The following is a 25,555-nucleotide window of genomic DNA, read 5'->3' as shown; positions in this document are numbered from 1 at the left end:
ATGCTGGCTTTAGCAGGTGCATCATTTGAAGAAGCTGGATGTAACAGGTGCATTCCCTGGTAGAAATGTGGCAAAGGAAAGCCGATCTGATGCCAGCATCCACCTCGACCATTGATATCTGACAGCCAAAGCCCCTCCCGGGCCCAGGATGTGCAGGGGACTAGATTATGGGGTGGGAGTTCCCCCATCATCCTTCCAAAGCCCAGTGGATCACAGACTCAGGCTTGGGGAAAGGCACTGGCGCCTTATAAAGCGGTGGGTGTGGGGATGAGGGTTGTGTTGCTCAAAAGTTGGGTGGACGTTTATTTATTTATTTAAATTTTATTTATTTATGGCTGTGTTGGGTTTTCGTTTCTGTGCGAGGGCTTTCTCTAGTTGCGGCGAGCGGGGGCCACTCTTCATCGCGGTGCGCGGGCCTCTCGCTATTGCGGCCTCTCTTGTTGCGGAGCACAGGCTCCAGGCGCGCAGGCTCAGTAGTTGTGGCTCACGGGCCTAGTTGCTCCGCGGCATGTGGGATCTTCCCAGACCAGGGCTCGAACCCGTGTGCCCTGCATTGGCAGGCAGATTCTCAACCACTGCACCACCAGGGAAGCCCCGGATGGAGGTTTAAAGAAAGAGGCATCACCACAGTGGGGCAGGTGTGAGCGGGGGCCTAGTGCCAAATTAGGACCTGGGTCATGCCTTGAGGGGCTCCTCCATGAGGAGCTCATCTCTTTCATACTGTTTCTTTGGATTCTGGGGAGAAATGGTAATTACCACCCTCAATGTGACAAATCCTTTTCCTCCACTGACCTAATCAAAACCCCTGAATGACATCAGGGCAGCAGGTGCAGGTCAGAGTAGACAGACAGATGCCACTGAGAGGGGCTCTGTCTTCTGGAGAAAAAGGAGATAACTCCATACCTGAGACCGCGGAAGCCTTGTTTTTGTGGTTAGTGTTTAATGGAAGAAAAGAAAGAATGTGAGGACTTCAGGAAAGAAAGACACAAAGAAAGAAAATGTACTCGTAATACTCTCCCCAGATCCACAGAGAGCATTGTCAACGTGGACATAATAAGGTAGCCTTTGTTTATTGATTTAACCAAAATAGCAATGGAGCTATATTGGGAGAATGGAAGAAGGAGAAGGTGATGTAAGAAGGCTAAATCATGATCTAAAGGAAGTAAAGAGAGAATGTCTAAAATTAATAAAGTATGATTGAAAGTGCTGGGGTGCTGGGAGTCCAGGGAGCTGGGGTGTGGTCAGAGGTGGTGCAAGATATTGCTTTATCATCCTCCTCTTCTCCTCCTCTTAGTTCTCTTAGCCATGTTTGTGTATAACTTTTACCAAAAAATTTAAATCTATGAAATTATTTGGGAAGTGGAAGTATGCCTGTTTACATGGCTGGTATACGGAGGGGGGGTCTTGGGGACTACAGGAGGGTAGGGGAGGAGAAGGGCCTCCTGCATGACCCCCGCCCCCCCCCCCATGTCTGTGCTGTGTTGGCGGACGAGCAGCAGCCAGCCATTCAACAGGTGGTGTCCGGGGAGCAGCTCTAATGCCGAAGACGCCCTGCAAGGACCCCTCCTGAGAGACACAGGTTAGACCTTCTCTCTACTTGTGTAAGTAAGAGGAAGCTGGCATTGAAAGGGGAAGTCGAGGTTGACACTGATGTTTCACATATCTCTGTGTCTTGCTTTTTACACTTACGGGCATTTTGTGTGTGTGTGTGCAATATATACATCCTTTGGAAATTTGGTCAAAATGATATCTAGTCGCATGTCGTGACAATCCCATGTTAGTGGCAAAGCCAAAAACAACACTGCTGGTTAAGAGTGCAGGTGTACCAGTCTCATCCTCTGGGCTGGAACCCTGACTCTGCCACCTGACACAGCTTCAGTTTCTACCTCTGTAAAATGACCTACTTCACAGAGCAGTTGTGAGATTTAAATAAATGGATACATGCAAAGTGCTTAAAACAGCATCTGTTACAGGGTAAGCACTCAATACACTGTAGCTATTCCTTTTTTTAAAATTTAGCCATCCTCATTTTTAAATTTAAGGTTTCTTTTTCTTAAAGCTCACTTTGATAAACATCCTTGTACAATTTTTTTTTGTGAAACAGTAATACAAATAATATATATTTATTATAGAAAAAATAGACAATGCAGATGAGAAAAAAAGAAAGAAAAGAAAAGCTGCTTGCAGTATTACTCCTCAAAGGCAACCACAATATATTTGATGTATATATTTCAAGTTTTTATTTCCTATATGTGTGTATGTACACATACACACACATACACACACACACTTTACAAAATGAATCTTGTGATACTGTTTTACAATTTTCTTTCTACCAGTTAAGAATAATCATGAACACTTGTCAGGAAAAAAAGGCAACAACATAATTTTTAGTGGCTGCCTAGTATTCCTTTGCATGTTTGTATCATTCTTTATTAGCACCCATTGCCAATTACAAACAGCATTTTATTTTTCAAATTGTGCGTATGTGGTGGGGTAAAAAGTTATGCACAGTCTCCTCTGGTGCAAAAGCGTACAGCTTTAAATTTTCTCTGTAATTATCACAAGGTATTCTCTATCAGGTGGTGTAATGACAAAAATTTAGACTTGCCATTTAAAAGTGTGCTATCTCTTCTCTTATTAGAGATAAATTGCCTGTCAATATTTAGTCTCCTTCTTCTGAAATTGGTATCTGGATTGACAGGTGCACAGTGTGTGTAGGAATGAGGGGGCAGGTCCTGGGGCAGAGCTTGGAGCTGTGTACTCTGGTCATGGGGTGTAGCATGAAGTCTCTGGGGGCCCCTTTCTACCAACTGAGCCCTTGACCCCTGAATCCTGCAAACCCTCTTGAGTCTAGACACTTTCTCCATCAGTCCCCTGGCCAGTCTGTCTTCACCAGTGCTTTTCAATCTTTGGCACACAAAGCAATCACCTGGAGAGCCTGTCAAAAGAGATTCCTGGGCACCACACCCACAGATTCTGATTACAGGTCTGAGATAGGGCTGTGAGAGTTTGCATTTCTAACGAGCTCCCAGGAAAGGCAGGTCCAAAGACCATACTTTGTGCAGCCCTGGTCCACGTCTCCACCAGAGCCTCTGCTTTGGGGTCACTTTGCTCTCACCAAGGTGGTCCTATGGCTGGCTCATTGGTTCTCAACTCAGCTGCCTACCCCACATGTTACTGGGAACTTAGGAGAATTTCTGGATTCTTGTATTCCACAGAAGAAACAGGGGTGGGTGCTGGGGAAGTGCTTCCTCTAGCTCTCCCTTGGATGAACATTCCATGCTGCCTCCTCTCCCCTAAAATGAGGTGGGAGTTCCCTGTGAGAAGCATCCTTCCAAAGTACCAAATGGGAAGAGAAACACAAGCTCCCTTTGCTTTAGGCTTCGATCTGAAGAGGCAGTTCTTCCATTTTAACACTAGGACCAAATGTGGGGAGGGGTAAACACAAGGACACTGGCACCTGACATCATTTGTATCTCTTTCTCTCCTCTCTTTTCCTCCCAGAGCCAAAAAGACTTTCTTTCATTGCCCGCTTTGTCTGAAAATCACTTTTCCATTGTTAATGCCTCCTTCTTCCTGTCGTGGACATTTGGCCGCCTTCCCTGGGGCCATAATGGCAGAATGGCTTCTGGGGAACATGATTGAGAGAATATTAAAAAATACATGGCTTAATGTTTTCAAAAGATTGTCTCTGATACATTCAGTAATTGTGCTATCTTTTTTTCTTTGTTACATTTGCCAGACATTTATTTGTTTATGCTTTTTTATTTGGTTTGATTTATTAATTCTATTTTTTTCCAATTTTCACATTCAATAATATTGTTACCTTTATGACATTCTTCAGTTTTAGATTTTTTTCTAACATCTTGAACAGAAAGCTTAGTTTATTAATTTTCATCATCTTGAACTTTAAAAATATCAATATATTTCACAATCACATGCTGTAAGTAGGTAATTTTACATAAATGGGATCATGTCACACATGGACACCTTCTCTGCCACCCTCAGTTACATCATCCCTTTTGTATCAGCACCGCCCCTTGCCATTTTCTTCTTATATAATAGAACATTTGAGGCTAGAAATTTATTTCTTTAAATGCTTTGACTGTATCCTATTAGTTCGACATGTAGGATTCTCACTGTCTTTAAATTTCTATAGACATTAAAATCCTGCTATAGGTTGCCTCATAGATAATGTGAATTTAGACATACTAGATCTAAATTTACTGAGATCAGTGCTTTGTTCCTCCCCTCCTCTGAGCCCTCTTCTTCCTTTTCTTTTTTTTTTTTTTAATTTATTTATTTATTTTTGGCTGCGTTGGGTCTTTGTTGCTGCGCGTGGGCTTTCTCTAGTTGCAGAGAGTGGGGGCTACTGTTCATTGCGGTGAGCGGGCTTCTCACTATGGTGGCTTCTCTTATTGTGGAGCACAGGCTCTAGGCGAGCAGGCTCAGTAGTTGTGGCACGCGGGCTCAGTAGTTGTGGCGCATGGGCTTAATTGCTCCGCAGCATGTGGGATCTTCCTGGGCCAGGGTTCGAACCCGTGTCCCCTGCTTTGGCAGGCGGGTTCTTAACCACTGTACCACCAGGGAAGTCCTCTTCTTCCTTTTCAAACGGGGTCAGCTAAAATTCTTATCCTCCTCACAGGAAGGGGGATCTTAGAAGATGTGAGATTGGGCAATGGAGTGAAGAGAATATGGCCTCCAATTTCCTGGGATTCTCCTGGCCCATTGGCCCCAGGTCAGTTGGAAAACACCAGGTAAGAGATCCTGGGACTGTTGTTCATGTCCTGGATGTAATCAGCCACAGAACTCAAATGCACTCCTCTGAATATTTAGGTTGGGGCGGCCATCAGCTAGCAGGTAGCACCAAATGCAGCCAGATCCTGGATGGATTTGGGGAAATCCCAGCTACAAAGACGTGACCCTCATCTTTTCATCTCATTAAACATGCAGTAACATAAACCTGTGCATTTTACAAAATTGAATTTTTTGGACTCTTCTAAGTGGATTATGGTGGGGTTTTACTGTGGGATGTGTGAACAAAGAACAGAGAGCGTCACTCATCACCCAGTTATACAAGGGTTAAATCGAAACCCATGCGGTTGCCCACTAACGGGACACCCTGAGCAGGATTCAGGATGAAAAACAGGATGAGGCACTCTGTGCTTTGAATAAATGGGCCCCTATATTCCTAGAGAGTGAGAAGTCTATCTCAGGAAGAATTTCAATGACCCTAGATTCTTGCATCTTCCCACATACATTAAAAAAACACTAAAATCATTAACTTGAGATATCTGTTCTTTGTGATTAGCAGTCATCTTTTACCATGATGTATGCTTGAATATATGTATTTCCTAGCCAAAAAAAATCATATACAAGCTGGCTCCTCTCCTACCTCAGAGCTGAATGAGTGGCTGTCTCCAGGGCTATAGTCCTCAGTAAGATCCTGAATAAAACTTAAACTCACAACTCTTATGTTGTGTTTTTCTTTAAGTCAACAGATGAAATATACTTGAGTCTGTTCCTACCCCCCTAGACCATGAACACCCAGCGCCAGAGAATGGCTCCCTGCCCCTGATGTTCACTCACCCACTGCCCTCCTTCCAGCTCACATCACCCTGTGGTCCTGGCACCAGGCTTTTCTGCATTTCGCACCCTTGGCTCCTAATTCTGTCTGCCATTTCCTCCCTCAAGCCTTCTTACTCCAACCAATGATTCTGGTACTCTCCTTTTTGATTGCGTTTTAAAATGATTATTATTGTTATTGTTTGAATTTATTTCCTATACTGCATAGGTATTTCCTTCATATGGTACAGCATTGAAAAGCTACACAAGAGTCTACAGTGGAAATAAAGTCTCCTTTCATTCCACATCTCTTAGTAACAGAATCCCCCTTTGTGAAAGCAACCACTGTTAGAAGTTTCTTGAGTATCTTCTGAGAGATGGCCTTTGAAACTACAAATATTTGTGTATATACACCTATTTCCTTTTCCCTAAACAAGTTGTGGCACATTATACATATACCTCACACCTGGCTTTTTCCCCTTGACATCGTGACTTAAAGGGAGTTCCATTCCAGCACATGGAGACCTGCGTGTTGTTGTTAATGCCATTACATTTCTTGGGCCTTGACTTTTGGAAAAATGTCTTGGGTCATTCTGAGAACCCCCAAAGCTGCCTTCTACTCCCCACACTGCAGCTTCCAGTAAGAGGTACCCCATTCAGTCCACCCCACCCTCAGGGACTGGTACCATCCCTGCCGCTCTCCCAGGCTTTCCTGCCAATGATGGAGAGGAACGAGCCAGCTCTAGCCACAGCACTTTATTTCTCTCACAGAACAGCTGAGCTGAAAAGGGAAATGGCTCTTTCTGGAAGGGAGTCTGTGGACCTTCAACAATGACATGCTGATGCCTGGCAAGGAGCCCAGAGTCACAAAACCTCCCCAACCATAGCGGGCAAATGGCATTCATACGGGAGGGCAAGGCTCAGCAATATCAAATCAGCAATCCTTTCTTCTTTATCTGCGTGTTTATCCTGTAAGATAAACAAGGGGTCACTTTCCACGAGGAACAGTCAGCATCCTTCTCAGGGCCCAGGGCGGCAGGATATCTCAATTTCTTTATTCCTTGATCATGCAGGTTATTGTATTATCACTTCTTAAAAAGTTAGCCTTTTTCTCCCCAATTCAACAAATATTTTTGAATACCAGCTACGTTACAGGTTGTATTCTAGGTACCAAGAATATAACCGTACTGGAAGGTCCCTATTCTCAGTCCAGTTGTTTTTTGTTTGTTTGTTTTGTTTTTTTAATTCTCCAATCTTCCCTCTTACATGCTCTAAAACCTGTTGGCTGTTTCTTGTATAATATTGATATGTTCATTGTAGAGTAATTTCACGGGAAGGATAAAAAACTTTGCTCAATTTCCTGCTTGCTTTTGGTTCCTATTCCTTTCTCCAGACATGTCCACAGATCAGGTGTGTCAAGCAGAGTCTCCTGGCTTCCGTGGCTGAATGCCCTGGTGCTCAGGATAATGCAAAGGAGGGAATGGAAGGGAGAAGGAATCAGATACTGCACTGAAGTTGTCCGTGGTAGAAACTGCCTCTAATATACATTCTCCTTTTCTTCATAGGCATAGATTTTTATATCTGGGCACAGAACTGTAGAGAGGAAAGAACACATTTGCCAGCCTCCCTACAACTAGGTGAGGCCATGAACTAAAGTTTGGCTGAGGAAATATAAGAGGAAGCGTCCTGTGGCCACTTTCAGGAACCTACCTTAAGAGACTGCTGGAGCATGCCTTTTGCCCTTTCTTCATTCCTTTCTCCAGCCTACTGCTTAGAACACAGTTGTTGACTTAGACCTTGAAGACGAGAGCCACATCCTAGGGATGGTAGAGGAACTTCAAGAGAAACTGATGGCGCCAAGCCCCATAACGATACTGGACTACGTACACCTTGACTTTTCCTTGAAGGAGAAAAGAAATTCTGGTGTAGTTGTAACCTCTGTCAGGTTGAATTTTGCTGATTTTTTTCCCCATCCCTACCTACGTCATAAACTACCATCCACTCAGAATTCTGAAGAAATATATTTTCATGTTTATTTTAAAATCTCTGCTATTAGTAATGGCAAGGGTTAATTTATAAATGTTGATTTAAAAGCTATCAGTCATTCTCAGCCCCAGCCTTTCCAACCTACACAGTAAAATTTTCAGCTTGAAACCTCAGTCCTACTCAGTGGGTGAGCCTGAGAAGGGGGTATGGAGTGTGCATGTGGAGCAGGGCAGCGGGTATAGAGGAGTTTGGAATTGTTCTTTCAGGAGGTTGGATTCCAATATGCCCAGGCTACCCACATGGTACTCTACACACCTGTGTGCTCAGCCCAACATCCGCCTGACCCTTAGTGTCTTGCTTCTCCATCATGAGCAGGTCATTCACTCCTCAAGGGTGCACATCCTCTTTTATGTCTGTTAGAAGAACTGGCTACTGGTTGGTGGCCTAGGATGGGAATCCTCTCCATGATTAGTCCCAAGTACCAGGGAAATTGGCAGCAGAATTGGCATAGGAGCCAGTTGGGAAGAAGTGAAAAAGGCAGCCCATGGGTCATTAAGCAGATGGTTTCCTATCACTGGCACCACTATTGGCCGATGGTACATGGGCACATGGAAGTCCTCTCTACAATGTCCTTAGTGACCTGAGCCTTGGGATCACCCATCATCCCTTTTCTTCCTGGCCCATTGTTGAGCCAATTGCCCAGGATCACAGACAGATTTCAGAGGCTCTGTGGTGTTTGCAGGAGCCAAGGTGAGGCCAAGTCATCCAGAGAGAGCTACTGAGCCCTGAACAAATCAAGAGGACTATATCTCCCTCTACCTTACTTGGAGTCTTCCACTTGGAAGGTTAAACAAGGGACATTGCTCCAGTGACTACAGAAGGCAGGAGACAGCATCTTTGAGGACCCCAACTCTTCCCCAGCACCATAAGGTCTTAAAAGCTATAGCCCTTCCCATCCCCCATAAATTCAGACACCTTCTTAGAGAGAGAAGCAGGGAACAGATGAAGCCATATAGATATCGGGTCTTTTTACCAGGAAATAATCAAAGACTTCTTAAAAGGTATTGTTTAAAAGATCAGCTATGTCCAAGTTTTAAGCAGACTGATATATATTTTTCCAAAACCCAGCAGAGAAGGAGTCAGGAGAAAAGTCAGATTAGTTATAGTCAAATAAAGGAATTTAAATTTCTCTGCTGTTATGGGCTAAATTGTGTCCCCCCAAAATTCATATGCTGAAGTTCTAACCCCGTGTACTGAGTGTATTTGGAGATAGAGTCTTTAAAGTGGTAATTAAGGTAAAATGAAGTCATTAGTGTGGGCCCTAATTCAACATGCTGGTTTCCTTGTAAGAAGAGATTAGGGCATAGACACAGAGGGACACAGGGATCAGACGGCCATCTACAGGCCAAGTTGAGAGGCCTCAGAAGAAACCAACACTGCCGACACCTTGATCTTGGACTTCCAGCCTCCAGAAGTTGAGAAAAAATTTTCTGTTGTTTAAGCCACTCAGTCTTTGGTACTTTGTTATGGCAGCCATAGCAAACTAATATATCTGCATATCTGAATAATAGTGTAAATAAATTTACATCCCCGTTACGACTTTAATTTTTACATGAATTGAAGTGTGTTGTAATAATATCTAATTATTTAGCACCTCCTCTGTGCCAGGCATTACTCTAAGGGCTTACATATATTAATTCATCTTATTCTTATAAGAACCTCATTTATTCTCCATTTACAGATATGAACACTGAGGGACAGAGAAAGTAACTTCTAAAGCCTCACAAAGCATCAGTGGCACGTGGCAGAGCCAGGATTCAGAGCTAGACAGTTAGGCTCCAGAGCTACATGCTCCACCAGCACAGGGAAACTTGGTTTTTCACTTAAATATAATACTTCCTGGCAGTTGTCCATGTCAGTACATGTTTGTTTAAAGAGTCACATGGAATTATAGTTTTATTCCAGGGTATGAAAACTAAACCTGCATTGATGCCTTTGCTGCTTTAGCTAGTAGCCTTCTGACCATCCTCAGGAACAGTGACTCATCCAGAAAGAATTAAGGCATTTCCTCTCACCCCCAAGGAGGAGAGTGGCCATTGTGTTTCTAAGGATTGGTGGGCCCTCCTTCATTTAGTAGAGCTCCTTTTTGAGAAGCTTTGCCTGAAAGGAATTTAAGCCATATTATGACAGAAAAGAAGTAAAATGAGAGTTTGTAGGAGAGGTACTAGGTGGATTTGGAGCTGGCACCCTAAGAAATGCCTGGGAGCAGGGGACAGGAAGAAGTCTTTTGAAAGGTCTTGGGGTCCAGTAACTAGCCCATACTTGTGTGGTCCCATCTGTGGTATATAGTCTGGAAAGGGTCAAGTCTAACACCAGTGGGGGCAGAGGACTGTAGGGAGTTCTGTTGGAGTGGCCAGGGTGGATGTCAGACTAGAGGAGGACTGTCCTACACTAGAAGCAACCAGCCAGGGCAGGCTGCACAGTGGGGAGAGGAAACTGTGGGAGTGGGCACTTGCCCTAGATGCTGCCTGCCCAGCCTCCTGGGAAAGTCTATGAAATCCATGTCCCCTAGTGAATCATCTGCTAGTGAGGGGCTTCCTCTTTTTACCCCAGGAACTTGGCACACCTTCAGGAGATCTCACTAAATTATTTAATCTCCTGTTCTCAATCTCTTTTTCCGTTTTCATCAATTTCTGGGAGAGTTCCTCAACTTTATTTTCTATCCCTTCTATTGAGTTTTTTCGTTGTTGCTTCATCTTTTTCATTTCCAAAGGCTCTTGAACAGTGTTTTCAGAACATTTTTTATGACATCTATTCTTGTTTCATGGATGCAAGGATATTTCTTATTTCTTTCATATTTCCTTAAACACATTATTTATACTTTTTTTGTGAGGCAAGTGAATGGGGGGTAGTTTTCTTTTCCCTGCAGAGTTTCTGGTTCCTTTCAGGTCTATTTGTTTGGGTCTCTGTCTTCTGCATTAGAGGTTGTCTTCTAGTGTGCTGCAATTTTGGTTTCCTGTTCATTGTTAAGCAGGAAGGGGGAACTAAGGAATCCTATAAAACTATATTGGATTCTGTACCTATAGAAAAGAAAATATACCTTTTTTGAAGTGCACGTGGAAAATTCATGAAAATTAACGAAATATTAGGTTGCCAAGAAAATCCCAAGAAATCCCAAAGAATAGAAATATACAAATAACATTCTCTGATCATAATGCAATAAAACTTCTGGAAATTAGTGACAGAATTTCTTAAAAATGTAAAATTTCCTTTTTCCTGGTAAGTTAAAAAAACTACTAAACACCTATTGGATTAAAGGGAAAATAAAAAAATAAGATTGCAGAATTTCTTGAAAATAATAATAATGAAAACATGACATAGAATCTCTGTGATACCACTAAGGCAGTTATCACAGGAAAACTTATAGCTTTAAACACCTGGTGCAATAGAAATAAAAACATCAATATAAATGAATTTAGCATCCAAAATGGAAAGCTAGGAAAAAAGTAACTAAAAGAAAGGAGAAGGAAACTAATAAAGATCAAATTATAAATAATGACTTGGAAAACAGAAAAGAGTAGAACTAATAAATCCAAAAGTTGGTTATTTGAAAAGCACAACAAAATACACAAACAATTAGCTAACTTAAGCCTTAAAAAGGGAGAAATCACACATGTAAGAGGGAAATTGCATAAAAGGGGGTAAATCACTACCTAACTTATGCTTTAAAAAGAAAGAAATCACAAAAATAAAAGGGAAATAGCATAAAAACAGAGAAAACAATTTTTAAGAAGAAAGTATTTTGTGCAACTCTGCAAATAAATATGAAAACTTAGAAGAAATGGGTATGTTTTCAGGCAAACAGAAGTTGCCAAAATTGATCCTAATAGAGACAGAAAGTCTAAACAAATTGTTATAAAAGAAATGAAAAGGCTAAAGAGTTATTGCACAAAATAATACACAAAGAATCACCAAGCCAAATGGTTTCACAACGAAATTCCACATAATCTTTAAAGGTCAGATAATTTCATTGTTACTTAAACTATATATAATATTAGGTCAGATAATTTCATTGTTACTTAAACTATATATAATATTAATCTCTAAACCTGATGAAGATTATCAGGTTTTTATTCCAATACATTTCAACTCATTTAGGATAAATTCCAAAGATTTTTATTCCATCTATAAATCTTTTTTTTTCTTTGGCCGTGCCGTGCTGCATGTGGATCTTAGTTCCCTGACCAGGGATCGAACCCGCGCCCGCCCCCCCCCCCGTACTGGAAGCACAGTCTTAACCACTGGACTGCCAGGGAAGTCCCAAAGATTTTTATTCCAATAAAAGGAGACCACAGACTATTCTCAATTAAGAATTTCCTTATCTATTCATCCATGTCTTGGCTCTTGTGAATTATGCTGTGATTAACACTGAGGAAGAGATATAGCTTCAAGTTAGTGCTTTACTTTCCTTCAAATATATACCCAGAATGGGATTGCTGTGTCATATGGTAGTGCTATTTTTAATTTTTTGAGGAACCTCTGTAGTGTTTTCCATACTGGCTGTACCAATTTACACTCCCAACAATACTGCACAGGTGTTCTCTTTTCTCCACATCCTTGCCAGCATTTTTTATCTCTTGTTGTTGTTGTTGTTGTTGTTTTTTTATAATAGCCATTCTAAGAGGTATGAGGTGATCTCTCTCTCTCTCTCCCTTTTTTTTTTTTTAAACATTTTAAAAAAAGAAATTTATTTAATCAAAAAACCAAAAACAATTCACCCGTTTCTCCCACCCTTCCACACCCCCGCCTCTGGCACCCACCAATCTGTCTGTTCTCTGTATCTAGGAGCTTGAGCTTGTTTTTTCTTTTTTTTTTCCAGATTCCATGTATAAGAGAAATAATACAGTATTTGTCTTTCTCTGTCTTACTTATTTCACTTCATGTAATGCCTTCGAGGTCCATCCACATTGTCACAAATGGCAAGATTTCATTTTTTTTCATCTCTGAATAATATTCCATTGTATATATACCAAATCTTCTTTATCCATTCATCTGTCAATAACACAGCTGTTTCCATATCTTGGGTATTGTAAATAATGCTGCACTGAACACAGGAGTTCATGTATCTTTTCGAGTTAGTGTTTTGATTTTCTTCAGATGAAAATCCAGAAGTAGAATCGTGGGATCATTTGGTAGTTCTATTTTTAATTTTTTGAGGAAACTTCATACTGTTTTCATAGTGGCTGCATCAATTTACATTCCCACCAACAGTGCACAAGGGTTCCCTTTTCACCACATCCTCACCAACATGTATTTCTAGTCTTTTCGATGATAACCATTCTAACAAGTGTGAAGTGATATCTCATTGTGGTTTTGATGTGCATTTCACTGATGATTAGTGATGTTGAGCATCTTTTTAAAGATAATAAATGTGTATTACAGTATTTAAGCAATAAATAAATAAATAAATAAATAAATAAATACAGAAGTCCCTAGGAATATTAACTCCAAACTAGTAAAACATGTTAAGATGTCTATAAACTTAAGAAAATACACTGAAATATTACTATGATTGTATTAAGTGTGTTTGAGAATTGTGAGAAGTCTTTTCCTTGTTTTACCTATTATGATCCTATTGTAGATACTTTTTTAATCTAATAAACATGCATAGTAAAAATGTATAAATATGCTTGCTGACTCTTCTCTAGACTCATTCCCATACAGACATCTGTAAGGCAGACACCTCTTCCCCCAAACATTCTGTGCTATCATACCGTTTTTCTTAATAAGCAAGTCCAGACTGCGAATCAAAAGATCATCTGATTCCCTGTTTCTGTGCCCTGACACCACTGGGCCCATCCCAAAAAACACGAGGAAGGTTTGTCAAACTACCAACGTTCCCACCACAGCATTTTGTACATCTGCCCCTGACTCTTCATCTTCTGTTCTACTTGCCTGCTCGTGGGGCTGGGGTTATACCCTGGCCTTCTCAGTTGTTCTCTGCTGCCTAGCCTGTGTTGAAGGCTGCCACAGTTGGGTTACTTATCCACATAACACATGACACTTAAACCTTTGTCTCCCATCAGTCATTCATGGGTTTCTGGGAGATGGTCATCTCCTACCTGATTAGGATGATTGTAGCATAGATTGTTGAAGAGGTAGTTTAGTGCAATGGTTCTTAAGGTGTGGTCCCTGGGCATTATTCCTCCCAGGAACTTATTAGAACTACAAATTTTTGGGTACCACCCAGGCCTTCTGAATCAGAAACTCTGGGGGTGGTGCCCAGCAAGCTACAGTTTGCTAAGCTCCCCAGGTAATTCTAACTAAAATTTGTGAACCACTGCTCATCTTGATCTGCCCTCTCACCTTTAACCTCAGTCATAAGCAGGCTTCAGACTCTCAGAGGTCAGACTTCTAAGGATATATATAATATGTATATACAATAAATTTATATTTAATATTAAAAGCTTTTCTATATATAGCTTGATATGCCTGATAGAACTAATGTGACATGATAACAACCAACTAAATGAGGAAATTGGGATAAAGACTAAACAGCAATAAGGAAAATTAGATGAAGTTGGGAAATATTCATACACAGCAAGCCCCCAGTAACCTTTGCAGAGGAAGAAGGGAAAGGTGACAGTATTTAAGAGCTGCTAAAGAAAAGAGAAAACATAATCACCTCAAGTCTTTAGAGAATCACAAGATAGCAACCTAGCAGTTTGGAGAAGCATAGCTCTTTCTGGTTTTTGGAACAGAGATGTTCCTTTCCTAGATCCTCATATGCAGACTATCGAGTATGTAGCATCTTCCCCAATTCCCACATACAAGCTGTTAGGAGACATTTCTTTTCTTTTTTTTTTTAAATTAATTAAATAATTTATTTATTTTTGGCTGCGTTGGGTCTTTGCTGCTGCACGTGGGTTTTCTCTGGTTGCGTCAAGTGGGGGCTACTCTTTGTTGCGGTGCGCGGGCTTCTCATTGTGGTGGCTTCTCTTGTTGCAGAGCATGGGCTCTAGGCACGCTGGCTTCAGTAGTTGCAGCAGGCGGGCTCAGTAGTTGTGGCTCGCGGGCTCTACAGCACAGGCTCAGTCGTTGTGGCGCACGGGCTTAGTTGCTCTGTGGCATGTGGGATCTTCCTGGACCAGGGCTTGAACCCGCGTCCTCTGCATTGGCAGGCAGATTCTTAACCACTGCGCCACCAGGGAAGCCCGAGGAGACATTTCTTGTACCACCTCTCAATTTAGCTGATGGCATAAACCCCAAAGAGCATGTTAGTAACTGCATTTCTTGAAGGATGTTCTTGAGGGGTGTGTTCAAGTGTTCAGTCTGGTGTTTGCCTAATGACCTGACTTAATCCAAAGATAAATCGTGGAGTGTTTAGTTCTAGTCTTTCTCTACATTTTAAACATACATCTTATCATCCAAGAAATTCAATCTTTAACTTTATGGGTTGATTTTAAACATGACACTATTTTCCAAATATAAAAGTATATTATTAAGAGAAGTCTGGTTCTACAAATCAGGTATGCCCCCTCATATCAGTCTGGTAATTTCCACTCCCTTTCCTCTTGGAGTATCACTGATCTGGAGGCATGAAAGAAATGGGTATTTCTCAAGAAATCCTCAAAGTTATTTACTGCAGTGGAGGTGTTGATAAGCGTGGCCCACAAGGATTTCAGGTAAGTCTATTGCCAGACAGGTGAACCTCCAGGGCTTTTACATCCAGCTAGACCAGGGAGGCCTCCAGGGGCAAGGGCACTCAACAAGCCAAGCCATCAAGGAAGAAAGGAGAGGAAGAGAAGGCCTATGGCTGATGGAAGTCCCAGAGGGCAGGAGGACCTGGCTTCCGGCAAAAGAAACCCAGATTGATTATGTCATGAAGCTGTTTCCACTCTCAGCACTCCGGTGTGCCTATTTCTTCCCCTCAGTCTCAGTAAGATCCGGCAGAGTGTTGGTTCTGGCATTACCCAGAGCAAGCACCGGAGGGCAGAAAACCGGGATGGACCTGAAAACACAAAATGTTAGACCTGTCCACTTCACCGAAATGTGGGAGAGGAGCCCATGTCAGTCCCAAAACTCAGACTACTCCTAACTTTTCGGGGTCAGGAGGTTTAGTTGACAGGTTTGACCGCGGTCAAAAGGCAAATGTTGGTCCAGGAGGCCGGCTATAGGTGGGTCAGCCACCAGGCTGGCGTCACAAGTTGGGCGCAGGAAAGGCCTGAGTCAGGGGGCAGAGAGGCAAAGTCAGTGGAAGGGGGCGGGTCCTGAAGTGGGGGCGTAACCTGGGAAAGGCTGGCGAGAGGGCGGGGGCGGTGCCAGAAATGGGCCGAAGCCGGAGTCAGGCGGCGGGGGCGGGCCCAAAGGCGGTGCCTAACCTCGTGAGGCTCGCGCCTGCGCAGGGCGTCCCGGGGGGGCGGGTTTGCGCGCGCGCGGTTCGTGGGCCCCGGAGGGCGGAGTCCAGGCGGGCGCCGGCTGAGGGAGGGGGTGCGGTGGCTCTGGAGTCCAGCGCTCCCTGAGGCCGTGGACGTGATGCTGGCTGCTGTGGGTCGGGCGGCTGGGCCAGCGGGGATGTGACGGGCGGCCCCTCGCCTCACCTGCCGTCCTTTGGCCTGCAGGTCGCTGGGCGACCCGCAGCCGGGCCGCGGCTGAGGAGGCAGCGCGACCTCCGCACGGTGAGAGCCGGGGTCGGGGCGGGAGCAGGGGCCGGAGTCGGGGCGGGACGAGCGCCCGCGGCAGCCCTGGGCAGGGGGCGCGGTCCGGGGCCCAGGTCCGGGCGCCCGGGATAGGGCCGTGGCGTCCTCCGGCCTCCTGCCCTCCGGAGCGACCCTCTGGAGTCTCCGCGAGCCGCCTGAGGCCAGGCAGGCGTGGAGCGGGGAGGTCGGACGCCCCTCGCCCCTGGGGCTGTGACAGGCATATCGGGGCCCGTGGGCCGCTGCGGCTGCGGCCCTCTCTCTCTCAAGGAGAAATCAGGGCGAGGCTGAGATATCCAGTGATTTCAGAGCCAGGATGCTAGTGAGGGATGATAGGGAAGGTACCAAGTACCGGGATGCCCCGAATGACTGTGGGTTTTTTTTTTTTAATTTTAATTACTGGGCCCAAACAAAGACACACCCTAAACACATCCTGAGAGAAAACTTTGGTGGACCACACCGTTGCCATAGGTTCAGATGCTTCTTCTCTCTCCTTTTTAGGCATCTGCTGTTTTTATACATATATATATATATTTTAATGCACCTACTTTTTTTTGTCAGGCAAAAGGAGAATGACTCCTTTGAGGGATCATCTGACGGCTAAGCTTGAGTTTGAATTTCAATAATTGCAAATTCATCTTTGTGGGCTACCCAGCCAGTTAGGCTTGCTGTTCCTAGACTAGGCCTGAACAGCGTGGAAATTACTGATGCAGGGACCCTTCGTAGTCCCAAATTGGAATGTCTGTGTTTCACTCCCATTGGTGAGATAAATGGAGCTTAGGCTTACCAAAGTAACCTTTTGAAAGGCATTTCTTTTCTCCCTTTTTTTCCTGAGCATTAAAATATTAATGGAACCTATTAATTTTGCCAGTTTTTTTTTTTTTTTCTTAAGCATCATGTTTTAGACTAGTTTTAAAGAGAGTTTGGTTGTGGCACCTCTTCTTCAACCAAAAGGCATTTAAGATACTCGCCTTCTGCAAAAGATAGTCACAAAAAAACATGTCTTATCTGTAATCAATATATGTATTATAAGGATTTAAACATTCCTGAATGTTTTGCCTGAAGTCAGTCTTAGATGTTATTACTGTTTGCCTCTCTTAATTTATTACTTAGCATCTTTATTATTTTCTTATTTGCTTGTTTTCTTTAGTGTTCTCAACAACACTGATGTCAAATAATCTTTAGGTAAACACACACTTTCTTGAACCCTTTAGCTGTAATTCATACTGTTTTACTTCAGTGTTGTATTAATACGCCATAGTAAGAAACTGCTAGAAGCCATCCTGAACAGCAGGAACTCTCCATTTAAAAAAACACAACAAGGCAATTTATTGTACCTTTTCACATCCAGACCTGCATTCTCCGTTTGTTGTCTTGACTAAACTTTGGGGAAGAAGGGGGGACTTTGATTTCATGTTTAAAAGTCCAGCAGTGACTCTTCATAATCTGTATTTGATAAAAAGTCAGAGTCCTTCACGATTTCTCGTACTTGTCTTTGTTTCTCATTTCATCTTCTACCATTTTGCCTGCCCTCTCTGAACAAAGACTACTTAGAGTTCTCTGAAGATGTCATCTTCCTTTGTGGTTTTACACTGTTGCCTCTATTGAGAATTCTCCATCTAGTAAACAACTTGCCCTTCAAGATCTGACCAAATTATCACCTCTGAATCTTGTCCAGACATCTCACTTATCTTCACTGATCCATTAGTACATTGTACATTCTGCAGTTAGTATTTGTCAGTTGGTAGTTAATGATTTGTTAATATGTCTGTGTCCACCAGACTTTTGGGCTTCTTAAGGGAAGGGACCTTTGCAACTCTAACGCATGCTGTTTTATGGCACAGGTGCTCACAAACTGTTTACTGAATGAACTTTTGAGGAATGCTCCTAATCTTGAATATAGTTTATAGGTAAAGTATGTTAACTACCTCTTTCCATGTTAGAAAACTTAGAAGAGGTGACTGCACAAGGTACTTTAAAATTTCCAAGAATAAAGTCAAAATTGTTGTTGCTGGTTAGGAATGAAACCCCACTTATGACAGAAAAAAACCAATATGTTTTATGACAGAAGAATAAAAAGAATATGGCCAGTAAGTATTGCTGTTTCTTTAATTTAGGACTTTAAGACAAAGAAATTTGCCCAAGGTCATGCAGGTAGAAGGGGACAGAGCTGGGATACAATCCAGGTCTTTTGACCATCTGTGTCCTTGCCCCCAGTTTCCTACTTCTAAGTCTTGTTTTATAATCAGACTGGGAGGTTTTGAGAGAGTTGGACGTATATTGGTTAAGGGGGTCTATTAGTAGAATATTGAACTTGAAAGAATTCATAGATTATTTGTTTCAACTTTAAAAATTTTACCCATTAAACGACTGAAACCCCAAAGGGCAAGAAACTTATTTGAAGTTTCTTAGAGTCACTTGTATCCCACATTTCCTGATGTCACACTTGTGTATTTTTCATTATTCCATGGTGCTTTGGGGGAAAATGAGGAAGTTGTCAATTTTCAGAGGAAAAGCAAATCAGCTTCCACTTTCAAGCTCTTTGGCTGCTTAGCTGCCTGCTGCTTCTAGGGTCTTAGAGCCCTTGAGGCTAAGAAACATGATGATTCATTTGAGGATATAGGAGAAACCTAACCTCCACTATTCCATTCGTCTGGGGTTTTTGACCTCATTGCTGGGCAGAATGCCCCATAATAAGTGGCTTCTGCTCACCATATGGAGACCCCCACATACAGTTACATTTTGATGGTAAAATGAGATTTAATAAAATAAGGTTACAGCTGGCTAATAGCATGGCTAAAATTACATGTATGGCTAGTCTGTATGTGAGAAGAGCCTATCTGATTACTTCTATGTGATAGGTTTTTTGGAAAAGAAAAATTGTGGTTTTATGCCTTTGAAAAGTTAGTTTTGAAATGTGTACTTCCTATGGGAGGCCTGATCAATTCCAACAGACAACTTAATGGTCAAAGAAATAAGGAAAAAAAAATAAACTTAAAATATTCTTTTATTCATTTCTCATCATATATACATGATTTTGTACTGTAATCATAGCATAAATATAGTTCAATATTTGCCTTCATATTTAATGTTTTCTTACTGCTATAGATTTTATATATTTAAATTATTATACAGTGTTACAGTGAGTTGATTTATTTACTTATTTATAATTATTGGACATCTATGCTGCTTCCCGTTTTTCATGGGATGCAGTTAACATGGAGATGTCCTTTGTTTTGCTTCTTTCCTTTAGGCTAAAGCCCCAGCAGGGGGAATTATAAGGTCAAAAGGTATGAAGGTTTTTGTCACTTTTGAAAACTATTGCTAGGTTTGTTTCTGAAAGGTAGTATTTTTTTTTTTTTACTGCTTCCAGCAGTTTGGTTGACCAGTTTCATCTTTTACTTTTACAGGCTTTTGTTTTTAACTTTTTTTTTTTTTTTCAAATGGGTATAAGGGTACCTGCTGTCTAAGATCACTATTCACAACAGAAAAGGAAGTGCAGTATTTCTCTCATTTTATTTTCTCCTTTGTATGAATTGTTTGTCCTTTGCCCATAAATTTACTGGACTCTTCTTACCAATGTTCATTAGTACCTAGCATCATAAATATATTATTCTCTTGAAATATGTTTGTGATCTGTTTTATTTTTGTTATTTTTATTGTTGTAGACTTTGCAGTTTAAAAATTATTAAAATCATTGACAACAACAACAAAAAAAACCAAAAAAAAATCATTGACAAAATTTTTTGTGTGTGATTTCATCTTTTGATTGTGAGGTCTAAGAACAAATGTCACTCTACCATCTGATGCATATTTTTATTTTCTTAAGCTACTACAGTTCTTTTTGTTATATGTATATATCTTTAACAATACATGCAATTGAGATTGCATTTAATTTTTGTGGATTTTATACTATAGAGAATCACGTTCTTATAAATATATAAGTGAGTTTCCATTGGTAAACTGCTTCCTGCCTTTTTTCTTCTTGAACTTGAATAGGAAACAAAACGAAACTAACCTAGTTTTTTTTTATAAATGGGTACTTGTTTTTTAATAAATTATAGTAAATTTAGGCAAAAATTTCATGAAAGCAGTTTTTGGTTAATTGAAGTTTTTGTTGTTTCTGGTTTAACTAGAAGATCATTTCTGATTTAACTTTTATCGTTAATCATTCTAAAATGTACGAAAATAAAACCTTGGTTATCTTCTTCCTTTGGGAGTAAGACATTCTAGATAGATGAGACAACCCTGGTGTAGTAATTAACATTGACTGAGTGCTGGGTACTTTGCTGGTACTTGGATAGAATTTCTTACTTAATCCTCATAACAACCCTAAGATGTAGGTTCTTTTCATATCCTCATTTTGCAAATGAGAAAGAGAGGTAAGGTGACCCGCCAAAGGTAACACAGCTAGGAAGCATCGGAACTAGAACTCAAACAGCCTGCTTTTAAAGGGCTCTATTTGAAAAGTATATTATATTACCTTATTTTCTCTGCTAAGGATTTGAATTTTATCTCTTAGGTACTGGAAAAATATTAGATGTTTCAAAGCAAGGGGATGATATAGTGTGTTATATCTTTTAGGGAGATGGCTGATGTGGCATAGTGGAAATATATTGAATTGTGTTTCTGATAGGAAGTGGTTGAAATAGGTCAAATGAGAAATGAAGCCTAAACCAAGTTGGAAGTGGAGATCAGGGGTATTATGGAAAGCTATGGGGCTTAGTAACTGATAAGAGAGTGGGAAGCTGGAGTGTTGATTTGGACGTTATTGAGTGGGGTTATGACAGATGAATATGCGCTCACAGCACTTTGTTATATTTCTTTCATAGCATTGACTGTGATTTATTGTACGTAACTTAGTGACACATCGACCTCCCCCACTGGGTTATGTACTTGTCAAGGACAGGGACTGAGTAGAAAGCACGAGCTAATACAGGATGAGCTAATTCAGGAAGATGGCAAGAGACTGAACTGGGGGTAGGAGACACCAAATCATCAAAATCAAAAAGTGGCTGGAGGAAGAGAAGCTCTAGAGAGTGACAGTTGTCAGGGAGAAGGGGGAAGAGCCATCAGTGCAGGATTAGAAGAGGAGCCTTAAGGAGAGGGAAGTATTAGCACAGAAGTAAGCACGGAATGCCACCTCACGCTACAAACAGTTTTGGTTCGTGTGCCCTGCTGTGATTTGCTGATGGCCAGTGGCTGTATGGCGTTAAATCGTCTTTCCTTTGTTACTGACCTCCCCCCCCCACCCCCCATCCCCCCATCCCCCCATCCCCCCATTTCTCAGAGTATCCTGTGCCCTCTTTTAGCTTCTACCATCTTCTTGCTACAGGGGCTGTTGCTGGGGCGTGACTCAGCCTATAGAGAGCAACGAATCAGAACGCTTCTTTTTAAGTGAATTGACCAATCAAGAGTAGGATACGTGTAATCTCTGAGTTTTTAGCTCTTCTCTGCTGAGTTGATCGCCTTTGAATGCTCCCCAAGTTACCTCTCTGACTTCTAATTGGTTATTTTGAGATTTGGAGCCATTGGGAAGCCAGAGAATTCTTAAAGCCTGCATCCATGAAAGTGAAAGATTTTCACCTTTCCCATGTTGATCAGTAAGTTAGTTTGAAAATATTTAGATCATCTTTGAGGATTGTTGATCTTAAAAATGCCCCAGGACCATCATTCCAAATAATTAAGAATCTCTCTTCTCTTTGTATAGTTCTGTCATTATCTAAGGTGTGGGAATTTGTTTTAAATTTTAAATTTCCTCAGTCAGTTCGTAACTTCATGTCTGTTTTTCCAAGAGTCACTTAGAAAAGGAATTTGTGCATGATTTCTTCTGCTACCTTTTGCTTCAGAGCATCGTTATCCTTCACTGTCTGTGTTGTCCTTCCTTGTATTCATCTGCCCAGTTTCTTCTGTACTTGCTAAGTAGAATAGGAAGGGGGAAAAGAGAAAAAACATGGGTAATTATTCCTCTCCCCCGCTTTTCCATGGTTGTTACCACTCTTCCCTCCCCCATTACTGCTCTCAGCTGTCCATTTTGGCATGGTCTCCTGCCCCATCTCTTCAATTCTATGTATGGTAATGGGAGATGCAAGACAGCTCTTTAGCTGAGGAATGCTGGATTTCTCAGGGTTTTGGTTCTTCTGTGATCTCTGTTTTGGTGTCATATTGAAGAGCCCAGGTGACATCTTGTATCTTAACAGATGCTTTCTATTCCCTGGCAATCTACCTCTCTGTAAAATGGGAAAAAATAAATCCAGGTCCTGTTTCTTTGAATTCTCTCTCTCTCTCTCTCCCCCCCCCCTCCCCCCCTCCCCCCCATATCAAGATACCACAATCTCTTGATGACAGATACCCTAGTGCATACACTAGAGAAAATGAAGATAGGCAGACACCAGAAGGTACTTTGAATTGTTGTTGTCATTACATTAATGATATTTGGTTGCAGCCTGAGTGCTTTGGGGAAATTTGAGAGCTTTCTCTGACCATTATGTCTTGGCAGCCAGTGTTAGGGTTGGGAGTTACAATTTTCTCAGAAGACCATACCTTAGAAAAGCAGGGACTATTCATAACAGCTATTTAAGTGTGTAGAATGGGTCTGGTAATATTTTGGTCTAACTAACTTGGTAGGCCAGCTTACAGGAAACATATCCAGGTGGTATTTCTTTATAGGGAATAGGGAGACAGGGATGGCCATTTCTTCTTCTTTCTTTTATTTTTATTTAAACATTTTATCTCAAGCTTACTTTCTTTATTTTAAGATAGTCTGGACTTGTCAGCCCTTATTTATTATTGGCATCAGCTAGACTTGTAGACTTGGCCACTGTTGTGGCCACTTTTGCAGTTGACGTTTTTTTCACTACTTGAGGATTTCTACACTGTAAGTTTCCTCAACCCAGGCTTTGAGACCAGATCCTGAATCTGGATTTTCCTCATTCATGCCATCTTTCTATTCAACAAATACCAGCTGGGCACTTGCTAGTAATGGTGCAGTGAAGAAAACACATTTTCTGACCTTGTGGAACTTATATTCTAATAATAAGATACAGAAAATAAGTATGTATGCAATATGTCAGCTATTATGTTGCTGTGGAAAAAAACAAAGCAGAGGGCTTCCCTGGTGGCGCATTGGTTAAGAATCTGCCTGCCGGTGCAGGGGACACGGGTTCGAGCCCTGGTCTGGGAAGATCCCACCTACCGCGGAGCAGCCCGTGAGCCACAACTACTGAGCCTGCGCGTCTGGAGCCTATGCTCCGCAACGGGAGAGGCCAGCGCACCGCGATGAAGAGTGGCCCCAGCTCGCCACAGCTGGAGAAAGCCCTCCCACAGAAACGAAGACCCAACACAGCCAAAAATAAATAAATAAATTAATAAATTAAAAACCAACAAAGCAGAATAAGGTGGAAAGAACACACAGGGGGAATGCTGCAGTGATCAGTGGTGAGCAGAGATGTGGCAGAAGTGAGGTTGTGATCTAATTTGTACAGATATTAGGGGAGAGCATTTGAGGAAGATGGAATAAGAGTGCAGGTGTCTATTGTCTGAAGCATGCTTGTCCTGTTTGAGGAGTGATAAGTAGATCATTGAAGGCCTTGTGAGGAATGATTGGTGGAAGATGAGGCCAGAGAGGTGGGTGAGGGGGCCGAAGGGATGGTAGTGGGAGTGCAAAATAGATCATATATGGCCTTACAGGCCAGTAGAACTTCTTGGCTTTTACCCTGAAAGTGGGAAGCCATTGATGGATTTTGACTTGTTTTAAATAGACCTTTCCACTGCTGTGTAGAGAATGTCATAGACGGGGCATAATGAGATAATTCAGCAGGCTCCAGCAATAATGCCAGGTGGGAGATGATGGTGATTTTAGGCAGGGTTAGGAGAAGTGCTCACAGTACATTTTGAAGGCAGAGCCAACAGAATTTGATGGTGGATTGGATGTGGGTTGTAGGTTTTGGCCTGAACAACTGAAAGAATGGAGTTGCCGTTTACCGGGATGGGGAAGACTGCAGGAGAAGCAGGTTTTACGGGGAACTAATGCCTTCAATTTTGGATATGTTAGCAGTCCAAGTGAAGATACTGCCTAGACAGCTGGGTATACATGAGTCTGCGTTTCACTTCAGAGGAGGGGCTAAGGATATAAATTTCCAGTCATTGGCATAGAGATAGTATTTAATACCATTAGAACTGATTAAGATAATCTAGGAAGTGAGTATGACTGCAGAAGTCAGAGACTTCGCCTTGGGGTCCTCTAATGAGAGAGAGGGACCTGGAGAGAGAGTTAGTGCTAGAGCTAAAAAATGAGAGTAAGAAGCACCCTCCGAAGGAGGAAAATTAAGAGTGAGTGGTTATCTCTGAAGCCAAGTGAAATGTTTTAAGAAGGGGGAAGTGAGTGATCAGTTGTGTTGGCTGCAGTTAGATCGAGGACTAAGATGTGACTTAGATTTAACAATATGAAAATCATTGGTGGGAATTCCTTGGAGGTCCAGTGGTTAGGACTCCGCGCTTCCACTCACTGCAGGGGGCATGGGTTCGATCCCTGGTCAGGGAACGAGGATCCCTCATTACTCGTGGTGCAACCAAAAAATTTAAAAAAAAGGAAAATCATTGGTGACCTTAAGTTGTTCATGGTGGATTAATGGAGATGAAAACTTGATTGGAGAGGGTTTAAGAGGGACCTGTAGGAGAGAAATTGGAGACAGCCAGTTTTTTCAAGGAGTTTCAACTGAAACTGAGGAAAAACAGGGTGATAGCTGGAGGGGATGTGGAGTCAAGGAATTTTAATTTTTTTAAAAGATGGGTGCTTTTCTAGTATATTTGTAGCCGATGGAATGACTCAGTAGAGAGAAAAAAAATTACAGGAGCTATTTCTTTGAAAAATAAATGAAATTAATTTTATCCTTATCTGTGACCCTAAGGTCTGTCATTATCATATATGTGTCCTTATGTACTGACCTATTTTTTTTTCAAATAAAGACAGTGGCTAGTGGAGATAGGTATTAAAGAACATCCCTTCCCCCCAATTTGGTGAATTTTCATCAGTTCAAAACTGTAGTTTTTATATGTGGGTAACAAAATTTTTAATGAATTATTAGGAATCTGTTAAATAATCTTTGTTGTTGTTATTGACCAGTTTTTCTCTGGTAACTTTTATCATAATGTTAACTGATTATCATTCTCAGTAGTTTTGCACAGTGCTAGTAGCCATGTGGTAGGTTCTAAATTTGGATTTGGTAATCTCTGCCTGCTATGGTCGTTTTATTATAAAGTACCTTTTTTAAAAAGAAAAAAAATTTTTTTAAATAAAAAAAAAC

At 41.7% G+C, this 25,555-nt stretch overlaps 1 protein-coding gene across 11 annotated transcripts in view; it reads left to right on the top strand.

Annotated features, from left to right (window-relative positions):
• The first annotated feature begins 16,027 nt into the window (after positions 1-16,027).
• Positions 16,028-25,555, top strand: part of CCSER2 (coiled-coil serine rich protein 2) — a 157,912-nt gene continuing 148,384 nt past the window's right edge. For all 11 annotated transcript variants that reach the window (XR_009497904.1, XM_059899510.1, XM_059899508.1 and 8 more), the window contains exon 1: positions 16,028-16,232. The gene's annotated coding sequence lies outside the window, so the exon portion shown is untranslated. The remainder of the gene's footprint in view (positions 16,233-25,555) is intronic.

Source organism: Balaenoptera ricei, chromosome 16 (assembly GCF_028023285.1).
Source record: "Balaenoptera ricei isolate mBalRic1 chromosome 16, mBalRic1.hap2, whole genome shotgun sequence".
Lineage (NCBI taxonomy): Eukaryota > Metazoa > Chordata > Mammalia > Artiodactyla > Balaenopteridae > Balaenoptera > Balaenoptera ricei.
Note: the sequence above shows the minus strand (reverse complement) of the source record. Positions and strands in the feature narration are given on the sequence as shown.